This window comes from Lolium rigidum, chromosome 3, assembly GCF_022539505.1.
Source record: "Lolium rigidum isolate FL_2022 chromosome 3, APGP_CSIRO_Lrig_0.1, whole genome shotgun sequence".
NCBI classification, from domain to species: Eukaryota; Viridiplantae; Streptophyta; class Magnoliopsida; order Poales; family Poaceae; genus Lolium; species Lolium rigidum.
In genome coordinates, this window is record NC_061510.1 from 324,144,733 (window position 1) to 324,153,824 (window position 9,092).

A 9,092-nucleotide genomic window follows, 5' to 3' on the forward strand; every position below is an offset into this window, starting at 1 on the left:
TCGTATCTTTTTTTTAAAAATTGCACAAGTTAATATTAATGTGACATATACATGCGCTAAATTGTTTTAATTTTTTGAAACATTTAAATAATGATTTTATTTATATTTATTAAAAGCAGATACAGCTACACCTAGATTCTCCACCATATTTTTGTGAGGGAGATCAAATATTTTATCATCCTGCATACACATTCACAAACGTGCATTGATGTGCCGAATTAGTAGCTAGTAGTTAGTATTTTGCGGGTAGAAGTATAAGAGAAAACATCTATGATATAAAATAAAAATTATTTAAATTATTATAAAATATATATTCGTATTATGTATATTTAGATGTTGATGTTATTTCTATCTATGTTATTGGTTAAGCTTTACGGTGTCTGACTTTAACAAAACCACGAATGTAGAGTAATTATTGAGTAGTTCCTCTCCATAGAGTTCTCTCGTGTATGGGAGGAAGACCTATGCATGGTCGTGTAATTTTATCTTTACTTACATGTCTCTGGTCGCTAGATCGAACCATGTTTTTTTGTGAGGAGTTGATTGGTTACCTGCACCGCTCTACCCTAAGAAGCATCTAGTCAAATTAGCTAAAGTGCACCTGTATTTGGTTGGTTGCCTTTGACATCTACCACATTGTCGTCCTTCCTCTGAATCGATCGGTCATCTGTTTATGTTACAAAAATGAACTGAAAGAGCTTTTGAAAACAAAATCTCTAGCGTCTCTTAGCACTGAATTGTGTTCCCATGATCAATCAGTGCCGCACTATCTGAACTTGTCTCTAGTTTAGCACAGACTTTGTTGCTTTGGGTGTAGCTCATCAGAACTGATTCTCAGCATCCCTACTGCTCTCCTTGTCAAGCTCCACCAGACCACACGGTACGCTCTTCCAGGACCAGGAGGACACAACAGCCGACGCGTTAACACAGAGAAAGCCATAGAGAGAAATATATTACTCGATAGATGGGAACCGATCCAACTGAGATTTGTTAGGGTGATATACTAACAAATGAACAGAATTGAAATAAGAAACTCCACACGCATCCAAAAGATTTAAACTGGTGGCGCGACTGGTGTTCACACTAGCAAAATAGTGCACTCCACGTCTCCACTGCTAAATTACGTCGGTCACAAACGATAAAGACAAACAAGGCCCACGTTAGTAAAATATGTGGCTGATCACAGAGGAGAGAAAATTGTCCAGCTTCATCATCTACAGTATATGAATTTTGGGTTTACCACCTCGTGTCGTTATCCGTCTGCAGCAATGATCGTCGGTTCGATTGACTATGATCCATTCCCTGGTGCTGTTATTTTCACGGCTTTTAAGAAGCTCCAGAGAGGGTACTGTGCGGTTAGAGGTCGAAATCACGATGATTTGGGATGATCTGTTCCTTTCAGTACGTCCCCATGTCGCCCCTTTCTCGTAGTTATAGTCAAAGGCGAGAAAAAGCTATCTGAATCGTAATCCCTTTGTTTCTCTGTACGCTGTGTTGTCTATTTAGTCAAAGTAAATTTTTATAGAGTTTAGTCAAGTATGCATATAGTAAAAAAATAGAGAATTGGTGATATAAAACCAATATTATTAGAACTTTCATAAATATTTTCTCCTATCTATCTGGTTAAATTTTGTAAAGTTGAGGGATATGTTCTTAAAAAACTTTTTATTTCTCCTTTTCCGGGTAAAGCTAAGAATATTGGGCCGAGCACTAGCTTGTCCTTCAAAGCGATTTTTGATATGATCTATTTGGTACCTGTGAGGTGTGATTTTTTTTTTTTTTTGAGAAACACAGTACAAACGCAGACGCTCACATACACGCGCATATATTCACCCCTATGAACGCACACACGCACACCCTACCCGTATGAGCATTTCCGAAAGACTCAGCCGACGGGTTGGATCTTGAAATTGACGAAGTCACCACAGACGTCTCGCTGTCGACGGGAACGTTGACTCTCACTAAATGAATATTTTGCTTTTATGAGACACACAGATGTCAAATCTGGGATTTGAACTCTGGTGGGCTGGGGGTACAACCACTCTCCTAACCACCCAACCTCAGGTTGGTTCTCGGTGAGGTGTGATTTTGGATGCTTGCCATTCTAGACCTATGTGGGAATCTAACTTTCATGAATTCATACTCGATAGAAGGTTAAAAGAATATTTTTATAAGACACCGATTGCAATGTAGACGCACATACAAGTATATACTCCCTCCATCCTTATTTAGATGGCGCACATGTTTTGGGGGATCTAAATTCGTACGTGAAGAAATGTCTAATGATACAACTTTTATAACTGTAGTGCATGCTTTGTTGATCAAATTAGTGATCAAATTTAAGGCACAGAAAACAAGGACACCACATGCATTGGGACGGAGGTAGCAACTACACCTGGGCATTCCACGGGCTGGGCCGGGTTTCGGGCCGAGTCTGGAAAAGGCCGAACCTAAATTTCAAGGCCCAAGCCTGGCCCGGCCTGACCTTCGGGCTTGCAAACTAGGTCCGAACCTGGCCCGAATTGAAGAAAGCCTAGCCCAACCTGGCAAGCCCGGCTCGAATTAGGCGTAAATCCCGTTTTCTACAAGCCCGAGCCCGACCCGACCCGACGTTCGGGCTTCAAGTTCAGGCCCAAACCCGACCCAACATGCAAGCCCGGCCCGAAATTTTCGGGTTGGGTCAGACCGTCCGGGCCGGATCGGGTCAGACCGTCCGGGCCGGGCTGCCAACAGCCTACCACCAGACATGACTTGCAGAGCTTTCAAGATCTTGAAGTCACACGCCAACTCCTAGTGTAAAATCAAAAACCGCATTAACACTAGTGAAGAACAGACCTATTATCGCGGGTCGTTAGAGCCTTTTGTCCCGGCTGGTCAACCGGGACAACGGAGACGGGACAACATTTTGTCCCGTTCCGCTTACCAGCGGGGACATATAGTCCACCACGTGGCTACGATGCTGAGGTTTGGCTGGAGGACCTTTGTCCCGGCTCGTAAGCACAATCGGGACAAAATGTTTTATTTTTATTTTTTCATTTATCTTTTTCCATTTTCATTTATATTTTTCCTTTTTTTCATTTTCATTTTTCATTTTTCTTTTTGTTTGACTCGTTACTTTTTCACTTGGACCACTGTTAACACTAATTACACTTAATCTATACTCAAATTCTAGACTTGGTCACTTACCGCTCGGTCACCCATTCTCACACTACTTCACCCTCAGCATGCTTAACTTCTCGGTTCTTTCCTGCTGTGCTCCCGCGAATGTGGTTGTACCTTGTTGTAAATACTACCATAAGATAATAATATAGCATTCCAATGTGAGAAATTTGAATATCTTTAAATCTTTAAACCGCAAGTGGACAAATAATATATGCATAACTATTAGAAAAGTGTGAGGAATTTGAATATGGAATAATTTTATTTATATTCATTTATTAATATTATTATCAAATAATATATGCATTATTCATATAATATGGCCTAATAATTAATATCTTTAAATCTTTAAAACGCAAGTGGACAAATAATATATGCATAACTATTAAAAAGTTTGAGAAATTTGAATATGAAATAATTTTGTTTTTTCATTTATTAATATTATTATCAAATAATATATGCATTATTCATATAATATGGCCAAATAATTAATATCTTTAAATCTTTAAACTGCAAGTGGACAAATAATATGTGCATAACTATTAGAAAAGTGTGAGGAATTTGAATATGAAATAATTTTGTTTTTATTCATTTATTAGTATTATTATCAAATAATATATGCATTATTCATATAATATGGCCAAATAATTAATATCTTTAAATCTTTAAACCGCAAGTGGACAAATAATATATGCATAACTATTAGAAAAGTGTGAGGAATTTGATATGAAATAATTTTGTTTTTATTCATTTATTAATATTATTATCAAATAATATATGCATTATTCATATAATATGGCCAAATAATTAATATCTTTAAATCTTTAAACCGCAAGTGGACAAATAATATATGCATGACTATTAGAAAATGTGAGGAATTTGAATATGGAATGTGTTTCTAAGGTTTGAAGGCATATGGTTTCTTGCATGGATGTGACGGGTTCGTGTGAGCCAGTCACGATGATTTGGGTCAATAATTTACGGATGTTCTATAAGAATTTCACGGCCCTAATTCCATGATCTAAGGAAGCCTGAATAATATGGGATACAAGTAGGGTGGAAACGGATCGGGTCTAAGGAATTTCACGGCCCTAATTCCATGATCTACGGCTCACTGTTTTATTTTTCATTTTTTCTGTAACTTCGATTTAGATGAAATTTTAACCGCTACTACAACTTTTTATAACCTACGCACCCATAAAATATGAGATCATTTTGAGGTGTTTAGGTAGGGTAATAACAGTACTGTATGTGAGGAATTTAAATAACATATGTCGAGGGTACTCCTCGGCAATGCCCTCCGATTGGGGCTTAGGGTTGATGGAATCATGTAGGCTGACACGAGACATTGGTTAACAAACAAGCGGGGAGAGCGATTTACCCAGGTTCGGAGCCCTCGATGAGGTAAAACCCTTACGTCCTGTCTGTCTGATCTTGATTATGAAAATATCGGGTTACAATGGGGTGCCGAAGGTTTCGGCTGTGATCTCGTCGAGAGGCTAAGTGCTACGGCGACCTAGCTCTAGACTTCTGCTGGCTAAAGTTGCTAAGATTGATTCTGTCCCTCGGCAGCCCCTCTCCTGGCCTTTATATAGGAGGCCAGGTCTCAAGAGATCTGTCCGGGTACGACTAGGTTTACAAAAGACCTAGCTCTAAACTTTCCTTGTTCGGCTCCTCTTTGTCTTGTTCTTCAAAGAATCTTTCGCAGCACCGTCCTAATGGTCCACCTTGCCATCATGTATCTTTATGGGCCTCCGGTTGGGCCGTACAAGATAGGGCAATGTCGGTTACCCGAAGGGTAATGCCCACGTCAGTAGTCCCCGAGTGTCTAGCCGAAGATTTTTCGGGTAGAGACTAAAGCATGCCTCCATCGAACGTTCTTCTCCCTTGATTGTTCTTGTCCATCTTGTAACAGCATCATCTTCTTCTATCGGGTGCGCGTCCAGCGCTCCCGATTGGAGTAGCCCCCGAGTCTAGGTGCGGATGCTTGCGATCCGTGCGTAGACTCAAGTTGTGCTACTCGAACGTCTTCTTCTGCCGAAGTTATGTGCAAGTCTTCATAGGTCACCCGATGTATTTCAATCGGGGCTTGTACTTTTCAGTAAGGTTTAAACGCGTAAAGGATATTGAGTAACGTGCCCAGCTTTGCTGGTTAACTGCCGAAAACACCGTTACCCTACACAGAATCAAGTCCCCGGGCATGATCCTGGAGTGCAAAAAGGTTTTATCGGGTGCGCGTCCAACGCTCCCGATAGGAGTAGCTCCCGTGTCTGGGCACGGGCGCTTGTGACCGGGTGCAGACTCGAGCTGAGCTTTTCTTCAAATATTTCTTCACAGGAATATCTTCGAGTTCATATTTATCGGGTGCGCGTCAAGCGCTCCCGATGGGAGTAGCCCCCGAGTCTAGGTGCGGATGCTTGCGATCCGTGCGTAGACTCAAGTTGGCCACCCGATGCTTCTCCTTTTTCCTTCGGATGCTTTCGGCGAGCTTCATGACGTCACTGATGACGCAACCACTGTTGTGGTTTGATTGACAAGACGTGGCCTGACGGGCCCATCCTACTTCTGCGTGGTCCTGTTTTCAAGAAATGACCGCTGCTTGCGTACAGTTACCAAGGCGTCTCCTCGATTTCTGCAATCTATGATGAAAAGAGGGTCCTCTTGATGAATCGGAGATAACGACACATGCCCACTCATTCCTTAGGTTTCTTTGCGCTTTATAATCTTTCAGATCAAGCTTTCCCTTTTCATACTCCATTCTCGCATCCCCTTTCTCTTTCTTTCATCTTCTCCACTCATAACCGCTGCGCCGCCGCCGTCGCTTTTCCAGATCCTCCCCAGATCCATCAGTGGTGAAGAAGAAGAACTCCACCATCTCCTCCAGCGCTGCAAGCAGCGGTGCCACCGCCAAAGCTTCTCGAAATCCACCGAAGAGAGGTCCTCCAGATGCTGCTCCTCCAGCTCCGGCGCCGCTAGCGCCGTCAAGTTCTACGGCTGGGCCCAATCCTGGCGATTGGCCGGCGTCTACCACCACGAAGCGTGATGAAAAGAAGGCTCGGAGCCTTGGACTAATTTCTTCCGACGAGGGGAATGTCATTCTCCCAGGTGCGATTTCACGGCCTAACCCTCCCGCTGGTTTTACCGTGATGTTCTTGTCGTTCTTGTACCGAGGCCTTTCACTACCTGCCCACAAATTCCTTCACCACCTTCTCCGAATTTACGAGATCCAACTATGGCAGCTGACCCCCAACTCAATCCTTCCCCTTGCCATTTTTATCACCCTTTGCGAAGCGTTTTTGGGCATTGAGCCCCACTTCGGGTTGTGGAAGAAAATTTTCTTCGTGAAAAGATACAACAGTAGTGGCGGATCCTTTGTCATTGGGGGAGCTGGGTTTGTTGCTCGTAAAGAGGTTAACTACTGCAACTTTCCGATGAGAGAATCTGTGCAAGGATGGAGACTGAAGTGGTTCTACATTAGAGACTCTTCATCAATCGAATCCCAGCTTCCTCGCTTCTCCGACGTTCTCGAAGCCAAGCCTAAGCAATCCTGGAAGAATATCCTTTCGCCCGACGAAAAGCCAGCAGTCGACATGTTATTTGATAAATTTCTTCGGATCAAAGAAGCTGACGGCCATACCATGATAGGCACAGAGGTAGCCGCTGTGCTTCTGAAGCGTCGAATCCAGCCGATCATGGTTAGGGCTCACCCGATGTGGTTGTATTCGGGTCCCAAGGATGAGACTAGGATAAATATCGCCGAACTATCAGAAAAGGAACTGCTCGATGAAGTTCGGCGTCTCACTCTCTTCAGCCAGGAAGATTCAAACCCGCTGATATCTTCCCATCCATCGTTTGACGCTAATCATCCGCCAATGGAGGTAAATTTTCCTTTCCATACTCTTACTGCGCTATTTCCCTTGATCAATGTGACTGTCATTGTATTTATTTGTTTTACTTCGACAGATCCCCATAGCTCCCGAAGACTTGCGAGACCTGCCGAACGATGCTTCTGAGGGAAGAGATTCCTCTGCCCCTGTAGGTTGTCATACTGAAGTAAACACAAGCTCAAAAGGATGACTGCGACGATCTGATGAATTTTGAAGCTGATTTTATCAATCCTTCGTCCCCAACCAACGATATTAGCGACACAGCGGGGTCAATGCGTGATGATGACGCTGATCATGATGCCTTTGTTGATGCAGCTGTGGAGGAGGCCAAAGCTTCGCCTGTGAAGAGGTCATCCGGCGGTTTTGCCGACGAAGATGATCTCTTCGATCTGTAAGTCCTTGCTTCCTTTCCCAGAATTTGTACTCCGTCTTTACCATTCACATTCTCTTCTGGACTTTGCCAATTTTTTCTTTTTCGCAGCGACGAAGGTCTCATCGAGCCTCCGTCCAAGAAGGCCAAATCTGGCGCTGTTCTGCCTAACCTTGCAGCTTCCGAGGCTTCAGCCCCTGTTGCGCCCCCCGCAGCCCAGATGTCGACTGCTTCCTCCCTTTCAAAGGGGAAGAATACTCCTTCGACCGCCGCAGCTCCTTCTTCAGGGAAACCTGTGAGTCTTCTTCTGCAAGCTCTTCCTGAATAAACCTTGGTTAATAGTTTTTCGTCTGACACCTGTTTTTCTTTATCGCCTAAGGATCTGCGAGCAGTCATATCGTCTTTAGAGGCTTTCGCCTCTCAATACACTTCCCTGGAAGCTGACAAGGCCCGACTACAAGAGGAGGTCAAATCTTCCTCGTCGAAGCTAGAGGGCGCAACAAAGATAGCTGCCAAAGCTCGCCAGGAAGTTGACTCCCTAAAGAGGGAGCTCGAGGAGTTGAAGAAGAGGTTGAAGGATGAAGAGGCTTCCAGGCTAACCGCTGAAACTTGGGCGATTGAACGCGACGATCTTCTTCGTCAATCTTCCTTGGCCTTGCTTGGTAATTCCCTTTCTGCTCTTTCGTTGATTATTAACTCGCGGATGCTATCCTTTGCAAATGAATCCCTCTTATTTCGTTTTTCACAGAGGCCACTGATATTCCTGTCGAAGCTCTGGACTGTAGGGATTCGTTGCATAGAAAACAAAAAATTTCCTACCGCGAGAATGCAATCCAAGCCAAGATGCAATCTAGAAGACGGGAGCAACGAGGAGATCATCGAGACTCACCCTTGAATATTTCCAAAGCCTACAAGATGAGGCTCTTGTTGCTGCGGTAGACGATCACTTGCCACTTGCAAAAGCGCGTAGAAGATCTTGATCACGACGCCACGATCGGGCAGCACCTCCGTACTCGGTCACACGTTCGGTGTTGATGAAGACGACGTCCTTCTCCCCGTTCCAGCGGGCAGCGGAAGTAGTAGCTCCTCCTTGACTCCGGCAGCACGACGGCGTGGTGACGGTGGCGATGGAGAACTCCGGCGGAGCTTCGCTAAGCGTGCGAGAGAGGTGGAGGAAAGAGGGGGCGGCTAGGGTTTGGGAGAGGGGGTGGCCGGCCTCAAGGGGTGCGGCCAGCTTGGTGGCTTGTGGTGGCCGGGCCCCTCCCCTATGCCCCTCATTATATAGGTGGAACCCCAAGTGTTGGACTACAAGTCTTCGAATAAGACCCGAACCCAAAACCTTCCATGTAGTAGGGAAACCTATCCAAGGTGGGACTCCCACCCAAGTGGGATTCCCACCCTTCCATGAAGGGGTGGCCGGCCCCCTTGGTGGAGTCCACCTTGGACTCCCCCCTCTAGGGTTGGCCGGCCATGGGGAGGTGGAGTCCCTCCGGGACTCCTCCTTCCTTAGTGATTTCTTCCGGACTTTTCTAGAACCTTCTAGAACCTTCCATAAATGCACCGGATCATTTCTAAACTTGGAATATGACTTCCTATATATGAATCTTATTCTCCGGACCATTCCGGAACTCCTCGTGATGTTCGGGATCCCATCCGAGACTTCGAACAATACTTCG